A 22288-nucleotide genomic window follows, 5' to 3' on the forward strand; every position below is an offset into this window, starting at 1 on the left:
AATACCTAGCTGTTAAAAAGATGCTATTCACAGTTTGTGATAGCTAAAACTTGGAAACAGCCCAAATGCCCATCAACTGGAGACTGGATAAAGAAAATGTGGTTTTTTTATAAAATGGAGTACTACTCAGCCATCAAAAATGACAAATTAGAGACATTTATAGCTAAGTGGATGGACATTGAGGCGATACTCTTAAGTGAAATAAATAGGACACACATGCATAAATACTGAATAGTTTCTCTGGTGTGAGAAACTGAAAGTGTAAATAAGGACTAAAATGTATAATAGGTAATGTGGAATAGGAAGAAAAGGTCCAAAGGGGTAGGGGTAGTGGGAGGGGCAGGGGAAAGGAAAGAAGGGAAAGGAAAAATAATGAGAAATTGAAAAAATGGAAATAAAGTCTTTGTAAATAGGGGAGGCGGAGGGTGTGAAGGGAGGGCTGGGAACGGGGAAAAAATAAGAACCAAGATGCATTATGTAAAGGTACAATTCCCAGTGAGAAATGTAATTGTGTTGTATACCTACAATGTACCAATAAAAGAATTTAACAACAACAACAAAAAAGATGCTATTGACCAAGGAAAAGCAACTATGTGCTCTAGGGGTATGTGTGTGTGTGTAAGACATAAAATCAGAAGATGACAAACTGAAGCTAAGAGTCCTGCAAAATTCCATTTCTTAGTAATTGTGTAGTGTATACATTGTTGAGGAACAAATTCTTCCAACAACATTCACTTATTTAGTTAATAAAACTGAATTAAAATATTGATTTAGATCTATAGTTATTGAGATGAAAGACCTTTTAGATATTTTAAGTTCAAAAAGCTATTTGTGAGACAATGCATATAATAGGTTCAGTTTGTAGAAATACAAACCTAAAAATCCTGAAGTAGAACTACATACTTATACATACATAAAAGTTTAAAAATAGTTTTGAAATATATACAAAATGATGTGATGACTTCACAGAAGGTAAATGAATGAAAAAGATAGTATGTGGGTAACTGAAAATGAACATATTAAGAATACAAGAGACTTTAAACAATTTGGTATAGAAATGACTATGACTTTTCCTCCAATTGATGAGTATCTATTTAAATTAGCCAATAATGTTTGTTATTCTTAATAGATTTTATTGTCTAAGTAACATTTGGATATTAAGCTTTAAAACTACATGCCTTTCTTTCTCAATGAAAATGAAACTAGTAAAAACCTGAAGGTAAAAATCTTGTCAATTTTTAATGTCCTACCTTCATACCATCCATTGTTTAACATATAATATATTTAATAAATATCAGTGGAATTTAACTCACTCTAAGCCTCCTTTGTAAGCTAAATATTTGATTCTTATAATTTTTGGAAAGGATATAAGGCTATTGACATTCAAAACTGCGAATGTCTACCTTAAAATTTAACCTTCCAGTAGATCTACCCCCACAGTTCTCAGTCTGACCTATGTAGAAGCAGGGAGTAGGAAGAAGACAAAAGACTTGTACCAGACGGGTTTTCTGATCTACAACCAGCTACCATTATTCTTTCTTTATCTTCTATTTCTTGTATCACTTTGGATGCTTTCTCAAAATGGGGAATTATTGAGTTTCCTAGGGTTAAGACAGAATGAATACAAAACAGAGAAAACTTCTGAGATATATTAATGAAGTTATAGACACAATGAAATTTGTTATAGCTTTATTGATTAAAGCAAAATTTTGAAACCAACTGTAAAATTACAAAAAGTATTGCATTTGAATAGATTATACTTTATCCCCACATCCAGAAAGAAGGTAGTCAATACTATCATGTTTTGAAGACTTTCTTCAGTATGGTCAATTTAATCCATATTATTAAGTCTCCTCCACCAACAATTCCTATTGAAATGATCAGTACAAATTAAAAGTGAAGAAAATATTATGCCTGCTTTAGAAAACAGGTAAGAATGCTATGTACAAGCCAGAACTTTTAAGCAATTCTTGCAAGATCTAACACAAATAAGATTAAAGGGAATAGGAAAATAAAATCATACCTAGAAAAGTAATTAAAGGAACTTCCATCTCAATTGAATATTGTTGTTTACAATATGGTAAAGAAATTGTATCCAAACATCAAAATTTTTTTGAAATTAATAAATAGCAATAATTTAGATTTAAATCAATAGATAATAATCTAGATTTTATTTTAATTTTTTAATTCTTAAGTTCTTTTATTGGTACATTTTAGGTGTACAATATGTTTACATTTATCATTGGGTGTTTGTACCTCTACATGATATATCTTGATTCTCATTTTTTCCCCATTACCTCTGCGCCCTTCACCCCCTCCGCCCTTCCCTATTTACATAGACATCATTTCCATTTCTTTTCTTTTCTCATAATTTTTCCTTTCCCTTCTTTCTTTTCCCCTTCCCCTCTCACCACCCCTACCTCTTTGGACCTTTTTTCCTATTTCAAATTATCAATTATTCATTTTAATCATTTTAACCCTTATTTACACTTTCAGTTTCTCACACTAGAGAAACCGGTATTTACACATGTGTGTCCTATTTATTTCACTTAAGAGTATGGCCTCAATATGCATCCATTTAGCTATAAATGACTAGTTTCTTGTTCTTTATGGCTGAGTAGTACTCCATTTTATAAAAGAAACCCACATCTTCTTTATCCAGTTTCCAGTTGATGGGCACTTGGGCTGCTTCCAAGCTTTAGCTATTATAAACTGTGCTGTTATAAACATGGGTGCACATATATCGCTGCGGTATGATTCTTTTAATTCTTTTGGGAAGATACCCAGCAGGGGAATAGCTGGGTCATTTGGGACTTCCAGTCCTAGTTCTTTGAGGTATCTCCATAATGATTTCCACAGTGGTTGCACCAGCCTGCACTTCCACCAGCAATGCAGAAGGGTTCCTTTCTCCCCACACCCCTGCCAGCATTTGTTATTCGTTGATTTCTTGATAGCAGCCGTTCTGGGGTGAGGTAGAATCTTACTGTTTTTTTCATCTGCATCTCTTGAATGACCAGTGATGTTGAACATTTTTTCATATATTTATTTGCTGCTTTTACTTCTTTGTCTGAGAAATGTCTGTTTATTTCTGATGCCCATTTTTGAATTGGGTCTTTGAATTTGAGGGATCTGATTTTTTTCAGTTCTTTATATATTCTAGATAGTAGTCCTTTGCAAAGAATAATAACATAAGACTGATAGGAATCCATGAAAAAACAGGAGAAAGCACAATTGACATAAAAAAACCTCTTCACAGAAGTAATAGTGAAAAATTTCCCAGACAGAGGTGAAGACTTGGACATATAGATAAGTGAGGCATACAGAACTCCAAATAGCCATGATCAAAAAAATCTACATCTACACATATAATAGTCAAGATCCCAGAAACTCAACAGAACAAAATCCTACAGGCAGTTAGAGAAAAGAAACAAATCACCTACAAAGGAAAGTCCATCAGAATCACAGCACACTTCTCAACACAAACCCTCCAATCAAGGAGAGCCTGGAGTGAAGTATTTCAAACCCTAAAAGAAAATAACTTCCAACCTAGACTGTTATATCCAGCAAAATTATCATTCAAAATTGATGGGGAAATTAGATACGTCCATGACAAAGAACACCTGAGAAATTTCATGAACACCAAACCAGCACTCTAAACAATTCTAAGCAATATCCTAGAAAAAGACCATGAAGGTCACAACTCCATGAGGCCCAACAGAGGGAAGGCACCATGCAAGGTAAGACACTAAAGGGAAAGGGGGAAAAAGAAATAAAAGAGCCAACAAAAGTAAAACATCATGACAAGGATGAATCAATATCTATCAATTATAACCATCAATATTAATGGCCTCAAATCACCAATCAAAAGAAATAGACTGGCAGAATGGATTAAGAAGCAAAATCTAGCAATATGCTGTATACAAGAAACACACCTAACTCAAAAAAATATCATAGACTGAAAGTAAAAGGATGGAAAACAGTTCTTCACGCCACAGGAATGCAGAAAAAAGCAGGGGTAGCAGTCTTATTTGCAGACAAAGTAGATTTCAAACCAAAACTAATTAAGGGAGACAAAGATGGTCACTACATCCTTGTGAAGGGAACAATCCAAGAGGAAGAGATGACAATCCTAAATTATCTATGCACCAAATACGAATGCCCTCAACTATACAAAACACATATTAATAGACATGAAAAACCAAATAATCTAGATTTTAAACTATCAATTTTTCTATACAAAATGTAAATTTGTCCTATCCCATATTCACCTTCAAAAATAAAAAAATAGAAAAGCTTTCTGAATTTATCATCTTAAAATTGAGGCATAAAGTCATTTTTATTCTTCACTTAAATTGAAGTTTGATATTGTTAATATAAGGATGCAGGATTTCTAGATGACTAGTCTTAGAGGTAGTTACAAGAATTAAGAGCTAAAACTAAAATTGACAGTTTTCCTTAATCCACCTATGAAAGGCAATGAGATTGAATATTCATGACCAAGTCCTTGAGAAATGACAAAGTCTTAGGTATTATTTGCAGCCAAAATAGAAGAGGAAAGTGTGCCACTGAATCTCTTACCTCAAGTCTCATGGCCAAAATTTCTTATGGAACAAGATTCTTCATCTTGAGTGGGCAATGTATGTAGCATTAGTGACACTCTTTGACCATGATATTTGGTTTTAAAAATGTTTGTTATTAAAAGAAAGCACAAGTGGGCCAGGGATTTAGCTCAGTGGTTCCGCCACCTACCTTACAAGTGCAAAGACCCGAGTTCAATCCCCGGTACCAAAAAAATAAATAAATAAAATTAAAGAAAGCACAAGATTAATTTGGTTTTCAAAGCATTCTCAAAACACTGCAGATGTAAGGCCGAATGTGTACATATGGCCCCCAAGCCTAATTCATCAACAAGGCCTCATTCTGAACCATCAATCTTCTAAAGATTCTCCACCATCTCATTTCTCATTGGGTTACATTGACTTAAAAGGCCTATTATTATCATTTTCACTTTCTCTTGTTCAGTAAGATATATTTTATAGATTCCTAACTAAAATTTTCTTTCAATAAAGGTTGTTAATTTTTCTTTCCTATCACAGTATTAATTGCACTTAATTTCTTAAAATATGCTTATTTTGTACTTATTTTCTCACAAATATAAAATGTAAAAGGTCGTTACACAAGAATAAATAATACAGTAATTGATTATGAGAAACAGAAGGTAATCTGAGCAACTGAATGAAAACAGACAAAGGGAAGAAAGGACAAGGCTTGCTTAAATTGATATAAGGCACATTTTAGAATTAGGCTATAAAAGAATACAGAAAATTCTTATAATAGTCTTATATACATTGTATGAAGGGTACTTTCAATTTTGTTTAAAAACAAAACATATGTGTAAATTTCCACTTATGAATCCATGCAAATGTGCATAAACTTACAGATACACACATATACACACACACCTCTCCAATATTTGTCACCTTCAGATGTTAGCTTTACTTATAATTCATGTTTTTAAATGTACCTTCAAATTTTCTAGAATAAACACATGTTAAATGAATAATCACTGAAGTAATAATTTGAAATAAAAGACCTTAATATATCGACAAAATGATTAGACAAATGTGTTTTACTTAGATTAGAATTATCAATTCAAAAACAGTAAAATACAACCTAAAACATAAGCAATGATGAATAAAAATGAACAAATTTTCATAACTTAATGTAACCAATTTCACTAAGCATATAATTATGAAATATTCTCAATGCAAGTGAATATTTTACAAACAATTCTCCATAAGATCAAATAAGCTAATATCCTGCCACAAAATGATTTTGCTTTTTTAGAATGCATTGAAAAGTGTCCTAAATTTACAATCACAGTTTTGAAAATAAGAGCCTTTGTGACACTTTCCGGCCGCACATCTTTGGCTGAACTTCCTGGTGTCCTCAAACTAAAAAAATAACACAGCCACACATTTTCACTTCTTCATATGAATATTCTGTTCACTTGATATAAATTTGAAAACTTTTATAAGAGTAAAGAAAAGTACATTAATAATATGGTTTGGGTCGCAGTCACCAGTAATTGCCAATGAAGAGTCACACTTTTTAAAAAATGCTTTAAATTTATTTCACCAAAAACAGCAAATAAATGAAATATCCATGGTACAAAGTGAGAGATAAACACGATTTGCTGCATTATTCATATACCACCAAAGGGAGATACACAAGAAAATTCTATATAACATTTATAATAAAAATGGGTGCAAAATTTTAGATACCTATGACAGATACAAGTAATTACTCTCAACTCTCCATTCTCTCATCTCCTAATAATACCACTCTCTCCTCTCCCAAAGGGTTTTTCCAATGATGTTTTTATAAGGCAACAGCTTTCCTTTCGTATAAAGGAAAAGAATATGGGGCTCATAAGATTCTTTTGACTACAAAGAAGAAAATATCATCCTTGAAGATGGAAGACAAACAACATGGAAGAAAACAGGATTTGGGGGTGATCTTATACAGCAAAGCTCCCTCTTAGAGCGTGGCTACCTGCCTGTATTCGGGCCATATCAAGAGAGAAAAATAACCTTCTTCCATATCTTAATGAGTAAATGTTCAGGTGTCTTCGTTACAGCCGCTAATTCCCTGCCCTAGTGACTACAATGTCGAACATTACAGGATTACCTAAATAGCCTCAGCTATATGGTAAACACTATTCAGTTGAAGAACTAAAACCATATTTCTGAAAAAAATATACAAGTAATTGGGAAATGCTCATAACATAGGGAATATTTGCTAATCTATTTATAATAAATGTATTAGAATTCCGATTTAAAGAGAGGAAAATGTGTAAAAGAAAACGAAAGAGCAAAATGTAACATTGTTATAACTATATAACAAAGATAATTTCCAAATTTTTGTAATGATCTTGACTTCTTTTGATAGAATGTCAGGAGGAATAATTACAAGAAAAATAAATAAATTTCTTACCGAGGAATGCCAAAGGCACACATGAATGAATGGATGCCCACGCTTGGACGCTTAAATCTCTAAATGACCCAAAAAAATGGACAGTTAGAGTGAAAGGCACAGCGCTTGGTGAGAGATTAATAATATTTTTAATTTGGACAAACAAACATGTATATATTATATAAAACCATGTAGTAACATTTTAATGAACTCTTACTTAAATAATAGGTTAAATCTAGGCCTAATTTTAACATTTGCCCTATTTTGTAACATATTCAGCAGTATTTCTAGGATTTTTCTATGAGAGTAATGAGCAGTTTTTTCCCAATATGTGATTCCAGTGGGTGCTTACTTATTCTTTTGTGTGGCTTAAAAGAGGATGTGATACTCAACACAAAAAGTTCTGGAAATTGTTCAGCTTGTTTGAGCAAAATAAAACTTACTGAATGCAGCCTCTCACTAGATGTTATAGAACACCTGAGTAAGTGAATACAAATGTACAAGAGGAATTTGCACAATTTCTTAGGCATGGAGAATTACAAATTCAAAACCATAGGATAATCTGCTTTTCATATTGATTTCTGTATTACTATGTAATATTTTTTATTGCATTTTTATGACATATTCAAAGGATAGAAGATATTTTCAGAGTTCATGTTTTCATCGAAACTTCTCAACCCAACTAAGCCCAAATACTTTAGAATATATTTTTAAAAGTACTAGGTAGTGATATCTACATTCTATCATAGGGATTCTATAAAACTTTCAGATGTCCTGATTTTTCAGGGACTTAAAGACAATCATGCATGCTAGAATGAATACATGCTTACTATCATGAACACAGTATAAAAGATCAGAGTGACATCAGCCCTGTGTACACATCTCTCAGTTCCATGTTAATGAGTCAATCCAGATAAAGATGAATATTCTAGGTAGAAATAGCCAAAATTAAAGGTACTCTAGACTTAGGAGTGAAATTCCATGGATTTGCTTGGTAGGTCTAGAAAGCTCTAGAGTAACTTTATCTCCTGCAAGAGATAGGCTGACCTTCATAGAAGATGGTTCTTTGAAGCATCCTTCTATTCCCTGCATCTTGTGTTTTAGAAAAATGTTTGAAGGGAGACAAAACCTCACCTTAATAAATATGTCTCCCTTTGCCTGGGCAATAATTTATGTTTAGGACAATCATCACTTGCTGAAAGAAGTCCCAAAGCCCACCCTCAACCCCTCCCCACAATCTGTGTTAGATGCCCTTGTTACATGTATCATTGTGACCTTACCTGGTTTTATCATAAGATTAGTATACTTATGGCAACTTCCCATTAACTTATCTCTATGTTCCCTTTAACCATGGATAATGGAACTATTTAAAGTTTTTACTGTCTTAAGCCCAGGAATTAGCACTGTGCCTGGAAAAAACAGGCACTCAATTTTCAAATGATTGAATAAGGGAATGAATGGACAACCAAGGCCAAAAACAGGAGAGTCTGCCACAGTCCCACCATTTCTCCACCTTCTCTCCAAGATCACATCTCAATTTTGCATTGAGGGGTGAGGAACAGTTAATGTATTACTATTTCCCCACTAAGTTTCAGGATTCCATGAAAACCAGTTCCTACTTCTGAAAGCAGAACCCAGACTATACTGCTATGCTTGCATTACACTTCCCAATCTCATTTAAGACATTTTGAATAATAAGCAGAAAAAAACACAGAAACATCTTTGTGATTCTCCAAAGGTTGATTCACTTTGTGTGGGCAAAAAGTATTATTTTCTTGGATTTATTTTGAAGTGCTATAAGCTAAATTCTTTAGGCATTGAATGAAAACAAAATTTTAAAATATATTATGCATATAAGGGGATATAGCAAGTTAGTCTTACACTATGTTTAGGTGTTAAAATAATAGCCAATATAAAAGCAAATTTCCAAGCATTTAACTTCCTGAGATAAATTAAGATATTAATGAAAAGTTAGGCGAATTTAGCAGCACATGGAAACCACGAGTGTAGCTAACACTTTTTTTTCATCTACCAGAGAAGTCCACCAAAGTCAGCAAATCTAGTTCAACAAGAAAAGTGTACTAGGATTCAAATGCCAAGAGTTTCCTTTGGCTCAGTCACAGGGTTGAGACCATAAATGTGAACTGCTCATCCAATTTCCCCATTATGAAATATACAGACTATTTCTTCTTTATATTCCAAACATTTTGTCACCCAACTGTGGTCCCCATCTGGCTATAGCATTCTCTGTATCAGTCCTGATTTTCTGGTTGATGATTCTGGTATGGAAATTGTTTTTGAGCAAAATGTTACAGAGAATAAGTTCAGCTGCTGAAGAAACCTATTCTAAAAAATCCTGTTTCAACTTGTTAAAAATCTAAATATCTTTTAAAAAATCTAAAACTGGGGAAATGTAATTTTGACTAAGAGAAACCAAGATGATTAAAAATTTTAAATAACATACAGGAAGTGTTTATTTCAAAATGCAGATTAATTTTTTGAGAGGTAGAGGGGAGGCAGAAGAATGACATTTATACTTAGCTTTAATGTTGATGGCTTATTGTACTCCTAACTTACTGTACAATTTCTATCATACCACAAAGCAACTAGCATTGAAGAGATATGAGTATTTGCTAACACTGCCAAGTCAAGTATCATATTTTAGTAATTCTTTAAAATACATTTACAAAAGAACCCTAAGAAAAAGATTTTGCTAGTATACTTGAGACAATTGAAAACTTGAAATACATTAGAGCCACGTTGAAAGCAAAGGCTCTCAAAAACTGAGGCCATGTGTGGACATGAAAAGAGGAGTAAAACTTGAGGCAATTACCCGGGTCTTGAGAGAGAAGAGAAACATCTTAGCCTTTGCATCTACCCACTGAAGCAAATGCTTGATATTATTTCATTCCCTCTCTCCCTCTCTTTCTGGTTATATATAGAATCGTTTAAAAATCCTATTTTACCAAACTTTTGCTAAAACAAATTCAAACATTTGACATTTCAAATATTTTCCTTTCGGGAAGGGAATGAGAGTGGGAGGTTCTGGTTTCCTTTATTTCCTGGTAATTGCAATACTTCTGAAATTCTGAGCTGACAAGACAAATGGGAGGTAGATTTTAGGAGCAAGAGATCTTTTGAGATGCCTGGGGCATTGATTATTGGAGATTTGGGTGACAAGCATGGGCTTTTAAGTTAGGCCAACACTCCAGCCCCTGTTTCTCCATTTCTAAAAGAATGTCTCCTTTTCTGGGCCTCCTTCACATCATCAGAATAATGGTACCAACAAGCTGTAGAGTGGTGACTACTAAGTAAATTACAAACCAACATAAGCAAAGCACTTAACATAGCACCCAGCAACAGATAGCACAGACTTGGTAGCAAGAGTTGCTGCTCTGAGTTACTTAAGAACAAGCTCTAGTTACGCTCTACAAGTACAAAGAAGTTCTCAAAGTCTTCAAGTGCAAATATAAAAACCAGGTTATTGTAAGACTACAGCAGCCCCATTACTCTTAAAAGGCCTATGTGTTTTCATTTACAATGATAAAAAAATACTATCATTTTACCTGCTGCATATATTTTTGAATGTTAACTTTTCATTGCTATCTGTAAATTTAGTTATTTTATATCTCAGCAATTGGTTGCTTCTTGCGATCTGCATGAAGTTTAATCTATCATTGTTTTCCAAATTAAAAATAATGTTTATGATGACTAATAGTTTCTAAACATTAACATAACTAAACATATTAATTTTTACTTACCCTATTTCTGACAGAAAAAAAAAATCTATGATTACTTGCCAGCTCTAACACTTCTGAGTCCTGTGATCTACATATAATCATTATGGGCCTCCTTTGTGAAGAGGGCTTATCATGGTCTCTACCTCCTTCATCCACAGGTTGAAGGTGATGCTTACATGCAAGACTGTATGTGTAGGTACCCTGTTGCTGTTAAGTACTTTAGTACCTGAATGAACTAATGAAACAAAACCAATGGTAGCAGGGGCTGCGGGTTTAGCTCAGTGGTTCTGGCACCTGCCTTGCAAGCACAAGGTCCCAGACTTCACTCTTTTTCAGTTTTTCTCACATCCTTGCAGTAAGTGCTAATACAGAGCTTCCTGGTCAAGGGTATTATAAGACACTACATCTACTCCTAGTAAGAACACTGGCAGGAGTACTAAGACTTAGTTGGTTATAAGCCTTGCCTTGGAGGGGCAGTACAGGAGAGTGAAAACATTCCTTCTCCTCAGGATACAGGGGCTCTTCCCAGATTAGAACCTGCCCTCCAGTAGCCATTCACAAGGCGTGAGGAAGGGTCCTACCAGTCACCTCCACTAGCTCCCTGGAAACTTCTGTGGCTTTCATTAGAATTATGAAAGTGAAACAAGGCCAGACCTCCCTACAGGGCCAGAATAGTTCGGAAACAAAAATACACTGTGCGGCAAACCCACCAAAGCCAAGGCAGCTGAATAAGCACCCAGCTCACAGCACAGGAAACCAGGCTGCCTTGTAAATAAAATTAGCGTAATGAGACTCTGTCGCCATCCCACGTCTGAGCTGAAAACTGATTTCTGCCAAGCTCTGTATCCAATCAGATAATCACAACTAAATAAGTATGGAACTTTTAGCTGCAGACTTTCCAATTGAAATTCAATGTAATTGTGTACTAAAGTCACTTCTGTATGATCAGTCTCCCTAAAACTAGTGTAGAGCACACCTCTCCCACCCTGTGCTTTTAGAAGCTATTTATCCACATCAAACTGAATTCTAACTGAGAGGGGGCAAATATTTAAAGGAGAGAATGAAGAAAAAGAAAGAGAGAGGTCTTCACTATTTAAAGTATTTTTTTCTATGGTCTCGAAACTAATAAAGAAAAGTGATTTAGATATCATCTCTGGCTCCTGTCCAATAGGACATCCAATGAGAGTGGCTCTCAAAGGCTTTATCCAGGAGGAAAGCAAAGTCACTCACATAAACAAGAAGAGGGTAGAAAATTGTTACAGATATGTCACAGCCTTATCTCAATAAGCTTGGCTGTGTATTTAGATATTTCGTTGGATTAATATGTCCCACTCCGTCACCTCAGGGCCTCCTGTGGCCTGTGCAGTAAGCAAGACTGAGGCAATCAGCAGCAGACAGAGATACTGTGTATGCTCCTTGGTACTGAAATCAATGCTTAATCCTGCATGGCTGGAATGAATAAAAAGGTGGAGAATGTAGTCTGACTAAAGAATGCTTTGTATAATATTTGCATGGAAAAACTTTTAATAAATACACTCAGCCATGAGAGTCAACATCCTGTAAAAATACAACAGATTAGCTGGATGAACCCTGCTAGCTTGATTAACTTGTCCCTGTGCCAGGTGCTCTCAGGATGTGCTTTTATGCTCTGTGCAGCTCAGGGGCTGGCAATCTTCTCTTTCTCTGGTTACTGTCCATGAGAACTAGGTCAGGAGTCTTCCCACTGTGGGCTCCAGGTGTGGTCCCATAGACTGGCCATCTTGGATGATGTGTGCAAACATTTTAGGAATATTGAGAGGATGATGGGATTTGACATAGTTTAGACTCATCTGAATAGAAAAGTTTTAAAAATAAACATCCACAAAGCTAAATTTGGGAAGCAATCCTAAGTGTTCAGAGACAATACTTGTGAATCAAATGGGTAAAAGGAAAGATTAGAAAGGAAAGAATGCCTGATATGTTTTTTCATATGTAGCTGATAGAAAAACTAAGGATATGTATAAAAAGGAATTTGTGAAGTATCTGCTTCTGGGTGAGGTAGGAACAGGGGAAGAGTGAAATGCAATGACTGATTCCTATTTATTCAAAGTAAATCTATCAATTATAATGTGCCATATACTAGTAAAAGCCTTTGCTCTAAATCACCTCAGATAAATAACTTTAGCTCTCTAAATATTTGACAAAATAGGAGTGTTGTCTACCTAACAGGATTTTTGTGAGCATTAAATGAGATAAAGCTCATAAAGTAACCATAAGTATGACCCACAAAGAGTAAATATTCAATAAATGTGGCTACAATTATAATATTAACGTAAATTGTAAATTCACCAAAGAGTATTACCAATATCCCTAAACTTGGAAATATGGATTGGCAGTCTTCCTACTACCTAAACTACAATTAAATTCAAAGACAAAAGAATTTTTCTAGTTATATAAAGGTATGCTAAGATGCAGTGATACAAAATTTTGACTCATTATTAAAGCTAATTTTGAGGGGAATTAAACGGAAAGACATTTTTGAATGACAACACTATAATCATAAGTAGAGGTAGAACATGATACATATATATGTCATGGCTAACATCAATGTCAGCTAAGACCTGTCAAAGCATAGCAAGCCAAATGCAATTAGTCCCCTCCCAAAAGCCCCAGTTACTACATCTTCACTAAAGCACTTTATAATGTAAGGATGTTTAAGATTTTGAAAAGTTAGTTTTTGAAGTTAAAAGGGAAGCACAAACAGAACTTATCTTTAGATTACCTAATTCAATTTCCCTTCCATGTAAAATTCCTACATAGAGCATTTTCAGTTACCCATCTGAGCACTAAAACTCTCAGGAGATCATTACCTCATAGGGCTTTCTACTCCAATTTCACACAGGTCTAATAGTTAAAAAAAACCTTCATGTGAATTGAATTCCCCATCATTGTAACACTTCCTACCACATGCTAAAACAATACTATATTAATCTATATTCTTTTTTACATAAAAGCACATTAAATAAACATGGATTGTTATCAGGTTACCTCCCCAATTTTTCCCATAAGCCAAATATTCCCAGTACCATCAAATATTTTTCTGCTGTTTTGGTTTTATGTAAAATTTCCTTATACTCATCCTGTCTGAATGTTACACCTACTTAGCACCACACTTTCACGTGAACTATGAAGTGTTTAGAACAGGACCATCAGTTCGTTTAGACTTGATATGAAGTCACTATAAATGCAATCCAAAATCATGTTAAATGTTAAATGCTTTTTTTATTTTGAAACACAGTCTCACTAAATTATCCAGGTTGGGCTTGAATTTGTGATTCTCCTGACTCAACCCCCCATAGTGCTGGGTTTATAGGTGTGCATCACCAAGCATGGCTCAGTAGATTCTTTGGAGCAGTGAAAACATCTACAACATGGCCACTTCAATGTATAAGACACACACACACACACACACACACACACACACACACACACACGCAGAGCCAAAGCATGGAATCTCTTTTCTTTGACAAGAATACTCATCTTATTTTCCCTATCATTGTGAAGAACAGGTAAATTTTCAAATATATTTGTTTCCTTCAGTGCCAAAAGAATATTTCACCACAATAAGAAATACATTACCATACAGTGGTGATGTAGTGGTGATCACTATTTCAAAATCTTCAGAATACATAGCCTAATTTACCGAATGTTCTTTCCCCCAAGTAATTGCTATATCCATCTAATTCTGGCTAGGACAAACTCTTGTCATTCTGCTTATTCATACACCTATGTGAGCAAATGTAATTTTCTTGAGATAAAGTATGCTGGCTGAATTGGTTAAAAAAAAAAAGAAAGAAACAGGGAAAGTAATTATTCCAAAAGATGAAAGAAAGAAAGAGAACAAAAGGACTCTAGGCTTGCTTATTAGTTCTTTGGTATGCAGCCATGTTTTGATGTGGAGCTTGTGAAAATGCACATCTATCTCTGGCATAGAAAGATATGTGAAATAAACACTCAGTTTATGGACGGCTACATACTGGTGATTTTTCTGTGAGCAATTACTATAGAATATAATGGCAACTTTGCATATATTTTTCCATAACCAAGGAATGATAATGATAAAAAATTTATTTACCAATAAATATAGGAAAGTCAATAAAGATAAAAATATGACCTTCTATTATCTGTAACATGTACTTTTCTGGCCAGTTCCAGAATGGCTTCCCAACCTACACAGAATTCCTTACTTTATAAATATTACTGAGAAAACGAACTTACTCCAACTATAGAAACTACTGAAGTCTCACTTTTTCAGCTCACTTTGTCACTAGGTAGAAAGCATGTGATCGAAATTTCATCTGAGTGTTGTAAGATGCACCCCTTAAAGACATTAGGTCCAGAGATCTCAGGTAGCATTCAATACCAGTAACAGTGAACGTTCAAGATGGCACCCAAATATTCAATGGTAAAAGCAAACATATTCTTAGGAGAATGACTCCTTGGCAAGATGTTGGTTTGGAGTATGTTACGGTCTATGTGTAGATGTTCCCCCACAGCCTCAGGTGGTCATAGGTGCAGTTTTTCAGAGGCGGCTAGATCTAGAGTGCTTGATGCTGGGATTAAGCATGTGATGCTGGGATGGAGGTGTGTGATTACCAAATTAGTCCACTAATTGGTATAGCATAGTTCTGGGTGGGATTAAGGGTGCCCAACCTGGGTGTGAGTGCCTAGAGGAAATATAAGGAACAGAAATAGGGATAGTGTGGTTGCTTGTCACTTGCTGCTTTCTGCCTGCCATGAATGCTTTCTCCTCTGTGATACCCCTCTGCTATGATACCCTGCCTTGGAGCCACCCAAATATGGACCAAAATCTCTACAAACTGTGAGCTGAAATAATCCTTTCCTCTTTTAACTTTGGGTGCTGGGTATTTTGTCTCAGCAATGAAAAAAGTTATGAAGACAGAATATCTGACTTCTATTTACTTCTACCTATTTTGCCAAGCTTCCAGGCAATTCTGTGCATTATATAATATAGTCTAAATAAGTTTCTTTTCTGCTTAAATTACCTACATTTAGTTTCTAGTTCTTAGCATGAAACTAAAAGTTAATATAAGTTCCTACTAATGATTCTCCTCCCCCATTTCTAATGTCCAGGGTTCTATTATTATTTCCAAACTGCTTTATGGCAATTCATCTATTTACATGCCTTATTCTCCTCAATGAAGTCCTTAAAGGTAGACATGCCCTGTTTTTTGGTTTGTTTTTGTTTTTTCTATCTATAAACTCAGTCCATTGCATAGTTCCTGATATATACATCAACTTCAAATGTATGTGAAAGCAAATGGTGCCATTAAAATCCTTTTATCATTTCCAGAAAGGTAATGTACCTTATCCTTTTAAGTTGAAATAAACAAATTCTCATGTCTATTCTTGAGAGCTTTGGCTATTTGCTTAGGAGTTTTACTTCTTCTATTAGCTTTGGTACAAGAACTGAGTCTTAATTAAATGTAGGTCCAGTATCCAATGAATAAATTATTGATGAATGGAAACACAGCTAATGAGTAGCAAAACCATGCCTGGAAATCATGGCTAACCGTTGCCCCGGTCACCCTCCACACTCTGATGCAGCATCAAAAGTAGCACAATAGTCTATTATTTTCTCAGTGATGTTTATAGCACTATCTTGGTCTGTTAGTATTTAGAAGTAAACAACTCTTATAGAAACTACTTTATCTAGTTGACTTATACAACCACATAGTTCAGAGAGGAATAGAGACTTTAGAACTAGAAAAACTAGTTGAAATTATAGAATCTTTATCTTATATGTTATCATTGGCCATATATCTAGCATTTTATAATTTGTAATGTATTATCTTGCCTAATCTCAGCACACTTGAGGAAGATGGTAAATATTTTTACCATCTTTCTTTGTACATTGAAATAGTATTAATTACTTTCCCCAAAACATTTGCTTAGAATGACACAACATAAAGTTGTGCCGCAACATAAAGATGTGTCTTTCTGAACTCCTTAGACTACAGAGATTTTAAGATATATTTTTACTTCAATGTTTCTCTTGAGTTAATGTCCTCTGCCTTGATGTAATGTGTCTGTATGTGTGTTTATGTGTGTGTGTGTGTGTCTGGGTGTGTGTATGTGTGTTACTGGGGATTGAACCCAGGGCCTTTTCACTGAACTACATACCCAGCCCTTTTATTTTTATTTTGAGACAGGGTCTCACTAAATCACTAAATTTCCCAGGCTGGGCTCAAACTTGTCATTCTCATGCTTCAACCTCCCAGAGTCCTGAGATTACACGTATATTCAGTATATTCACTGTGTTGGCTGCCTGGCTGTCTGGAATATTTATTCAGCCAGTCTGAAAGGTAGTGGAGAACAAGGCAAGCTAGCTTTATAGCTACAAGAACTGGTTTGCATTTAGGGTATCTAACCTATTACCTCTGTGTTCCTCAAAGAGTCAACATATTCCATTTGTCATCAGCTTTCTCTCCTACAGTGGGTGTAACATCTTGTAGATTTCCTAGGCTGGAAATGGAAGATGTTATATGAAAATATATAAAGCACTCAGCAGATGTTCACAGAAGTGAATGGTTTTTATCACTGTGCTTGTTGGCAGGCATTATGCTCAGTACTTTATCCAAATTATTTTATATAATATATACAATAGTCTTTTTGTAAGACTCTATTCTTATTTACATTTTCCTAGGGGTGGGGATTGAGGCTTAGAAGAGTTAAATAAACTGTCCTGTATGTATTGATCACAAATGGCTGCACCCAGAATCCTAATGTAAATAGGCTGCACACTCGCCACCACACACCACTCCTCTTCCCAGAGTCCTCCTCCCACTTCTCTCTGATCTTTCACTTCCCACAGATGGATAGATCCAAGGCACGTGGATAACAAAGTTGCTTGAGGCCTGGCACTTCATTACTCACTGCAGCTGAATCACAGTCTGAACTCCTGCACTCTCCCCCTTATCCTCCCTCACCTTTCCTGTTCTCACATCAGCCAAGAGCAGCCTTCTGAAGGCCCTGGGAGGAGTAGGACTGAATCTCCCCATTTATCTATCAGAAGAGCCTTAAGCTTTTAATAAATGACCATTTTAGAAATACAATTTCAGAGATCTCTTGGAGGGCTATAGCTGAAGATGATATTGTCCGTGATGATGGGAAGCTGACTGTGTTTGTTTCTCTGTCTTCCTGTGCTCCCTTCAGATATTACATATAAGTATTAAAAATGATTGAGCCTTAAGCCATGTGGAGATCTCCTAAAGGGTAACCCATTTCTTTGTCACTCTCTGCTATAAGGTTGATGCCATTCTTAAAACAACAATGCCTACTGTAATGACTCACTGGTGATTTCCTAATGGCTTGTTTTCTTGTTAAATATCTCAGTTCGCATGATAAATCATTGCACCATTCCATCAATTGTGTGTCACTAGGCTAAAAACACACCTTTGCTGCTACGGTTCTTTCCGGAAACAACAACCTCAGCCCATAAATAGTGATCCAGCTTTACGCCTCTTCTTACAGCAGATGACTTGCTTGGAGACTCCAGCTCCTTAGGGAAGGAATTTTCTGTCGTTTGTCCAAGAGTCATTCTATGAGAAAGCTCTGTGCACAGTAAGAATAGCACATAAATAAAGCTACCTGGGAGCTAAAGCTAAAGAGCAGAGCATGGAAAATGGCTTAGTTTGAGAAATTAAATATTTAACTGTTTAATAAATCTAAATATCACGTGAATTTTAAATTAAACATAAAGATGTGTTTTTAAACTCTCATAACTCACCCTAGGAGAGGCGTTGCTTTATTCAATAGAAAGGGTAGAAGGGCTTTTGATTAGCAAATATATATATATATAAATTTTTAGTTACAAATATCTGGAAAAACTAAACCATCCTCTCTATATGAGAGAGACAAAAAGGAAACATGAGAAACCAAAGAGACATAGAAAGTGTTAATTTATGATGAAACCATGAGTTGAAACTTCACAAAGTATGTCTTGATCCCCTGTGATCCCTTGTATACACAAAGATGGAAATAAAAATTCCTAGATTTTAAGAACCCCAATTTAGTCACTAGATGAAAAGAATTAGGGACTATATGCATACCTAGGGGTATTTTCCCTTTATTGATCAGGATAGGACAGGTTGTGCTACAGAAATGCAACTCCAGCTCTCCAAGACTTAATGTCTATGTTCCTTACTTAAAGTTCTCTGTGGCCTCGTTGGCTCTCCAAGGCTGTCCCAAGAGTTGACTCTGAGTCCAGCTTACTTCTGCCCTGTCACCATTCTATCTAGAACATGTGTCATACAAGGTTTCCAAGGCAAAGAAAGAGAAAAGTGGAGAATGTCACAGGATTGTCACTGGTCTTCTGGATTGAATTGTCAAGTCTCAAAATTTACATGTTAGAACCCTAACCCCAATGTAACTGTATTCTGAATTAGGATCAAGGGACGAGTTACTGTTAAACGAAGCAATTAGGATGCATCCCTAATTTCATAGGGCATGTACCCTTATAAGCAGAGAAAGAGATACCAGAGCGCTTATCCTCTTTTGTACATACAAGAGAAAATGTTATATCTGCAATACAGAGTTAACAGTTGGAGATGCTGACACAGAACTGGGATTTATAGCTTCAATAAGGATGATGGGATTCTACAATAGCAGAGGCCATGCACCATTACTTAACAGACAAAGGCAAGATGGATGAAATTACTGTGAGGGAAAGCAGAGCCAAAGTGGCAACCACGGTGTCCTGACCTGCAAAGATCTATGGCTACACCTGAAAGACTCTAGTATTGCTATGATCAGGATAGATGTCTAGCATGTAAAGATACCTTTTCCTAAGTATAGAATGAGGCATTGCACCTTGTATCTCATAGCTCTAAATAATATGTACAGCATTAGGTGGGCCTCTCTGGATTCTAAAGATGGTATATATACCCTACTTAGGGATGTTGCTTTAACCCATTCATCAAGTGACTTAGAAAGATTCCAGTTTACAATAGTGATCAAGAAGAAAGATTTTCTAGCACTTCTAAGATGTGTGCAAGATATTCTGCCACTCAACAGAGTTAAGATGCCAGAGACTTGTTGACTAACAATACAATTGTCCCTGCCAAGCCTCAATAAAGAGTCAAGGGACTAGCCCTTAGATTCCAACAAGGCCATGGCTTATATCTCACTATTTTATATCTCACTAGTTTCATAGAATTATATCATTTAGCCTGAACTTCTTCACAAAGATATGTATGGCTCACACAGAATGGAAATCTTTCTACCAAGCTCAATGCTGAAAGCTCACCCTGCCAAAAGTAGAGTTGAATGCTATACTTTCATTATAGCAAAATTTCCTATGGAAACCTTCCACTTCCTGGTTGACTGACATATCAAACAACTTCAATCTAGGATTTTGCTCACTGCAATTCACATCCTCTCTAGATACTGGATTGCTTTCCTGCACTACCATCTCTCTTCAGCACCACCGTCCAAAGACTGGTAGAACTCTTTATATTTCACTACCCACCAATAACTAAGAAATTCAATTTATTGCATTGGAGCTACAATAATGGCCATTTGATGGCTTGATCCACTAAGACTACCATGTGTCACATTACTCAGAAGCAATCAGTCTAATGGTATTTAAGAATGGGTCATTGAAGTCTCAGATAAGACCCATCTCAGGGACAACACACAGTGAGTTTGGGAAATTGTGCTTTGGGATTTGACCTTGAAGTAATTATATAAAGCATAATGCTGTGTCCTTATAAGCTAGAATTAACTGACCACATAATCAGGAGATACAAGATAGGCAGTATTCATTACCAAGTCCAGTTTTTAGTTTTAAAAAATAGGTCTTCTTCCTGTTCCTAAAATTTTAGTCTTTGCTATGTTAGCTTTTACTGAACCTAATAACTATCACATGATCATTTGAGGCTCCACAGGATAGCAGAATATCGAACATGGAAGGAAGTTATATTGGCAGCTGGAAATGATCCTGCCTACATAAGGAGGCAGGGTTGCCACTACACAATAGATGACAGGCAGTTATACTCAATAGCATCTAACCTTAATGGCACTGATATTTCTCTGACTCTGCATCTCTGAGAAATCACATGACATTCACACACACACACAGAAGTCCAAAAATACAAAGAAGGAAACACTTAGTTTAAAAACCATTGAACAAGAGGGGAAGCTGCTGGTTGCATAAATACTCCATCTTCCGGCCCATTGCTGCACAATTCTGAAATACAGTCCTTTGGTCTTTCAAAAGAATATGACAGAATCCACCCACAGTGGCCAATTTTGCTGATCAACTGAAGAATACAAACTCCCAGATTGCTTTCTTCCAGATTGTTGCAAATTCTCCAAGGTCCTTAAAGAAGCAAGAAAATCATTTCTTTACAAACTCTTCCAGTAAATAGAAGAGAGAATATTCTCCAAGGCATTCTACAAGGCCATGTATTACCCTGATACCAAAGCCAGTTAAATATGTAACAAGAACAGACAACTTCAGACCAATATCTCTCTGTATATAGATGGCAACAACCTCAAAAACAAAACCACTATCAAACCAAATCCAGCAGCATGTTAAAAAGATTTTAAGTCATGACCAAGCAGGATTTATCCCAGCAATGTGAGATTGGCTTCCCATCTATAAGCCAATTACTATAATTCACAATATCAACACAAAAAGGGAAAAATTACATGAGGATGGTAAGAGGTGCAAAAAAAGCATTTGAAAAATCCAAGATCTTTCATTATTTAAATATTTAACAAGCTAGGATTAGAAAGTACATTTTTCAATCTGATAAGGTACATCTGTGAAATATCTACAGCTAATCTCAAAATTATAGAAAAGAGAAGGCCCCTAAGAGAAGGCCCAAGACAATGACACTGTTTACTTTGTCCACTTCTATTCCACATTGTTTCAAAGCTGCTTGGCAGGGCAACTAGGTAAGAAAATGAAACAATTCAAATCAATGAATACGTTCAACAAGGATGAAAAGTACAATATTATTATACAAAATGCAATTAAATTTCTACAGCAAAGAACAATTTTATAATAAAGTTAGAAAATAATTCTAATTAAAGAAAAGATGCATAAATTTTAAAACGCCCATACTCATGGGTCAGAAGACAATATTGTTTTGTCTTTGTTTTTGCTGTCCTAGGTACTGAACCCAGAGTCTAACACATATTAGTAAAATGCTCCATCAATGAACTACATCCTCACCTCTTTTTAAACATTTATTTTTGGGACAGGATCTTGGTAAGTTGCCCAAAACAGCCTCCAACATTCAAGCCTCCTGCCTCAATTTCCTGAATAGCTGAGAGTACAGGCATGTGCCATTACACTCAGCTAAATATTAAAATGGCAATACTACCCAAAGTGAGCTAAGGAATCAACACAATCCCTATCAAATTTCCAGTTGGTTTCTTTGCAAAAAAAAAAAAATACAAAATAGAAAATAAATTGGCAAGCAGATCCTAAAATTTGAGAGTTCTAGAACAACCAAAACAAATTTGGAAAAGATGAATGAAGTTGCAGGACTTACACTCTCAAG

At 35.4% G+C, this 22288-nt stretch overlaps 1 protein-coding gene across 13 annotated transcripts in view; it reads right to left on the reverse strand.

Moving 5' to 3' along the window:
- Positions 1-22288, reverse strand: part of Rbms3 (RNA binding motif single stranded interacting protein 3) — a 1369918-nt gene that overhangs the window by 1045537 nt on the left and 302093 nt on the right. The window lies entirely within an intron of this gene.

This window comes from Heterocephalus glaber, unplaced genomic scaffold (assembly GCF_053883595.1).
Source record: "Heterocephalus glaber isolate CG9 unplaced genomic scaffold, H.glaber_assembly_v1.0 deba00001472, whole genome shotgun sequence".
Lineage (NCBI taxonomy): Eukaryota > Metazoa > Chordata > Mammalia > Rodentia > Bathyergidae > Heterocephalus > Heterocephalus glaber.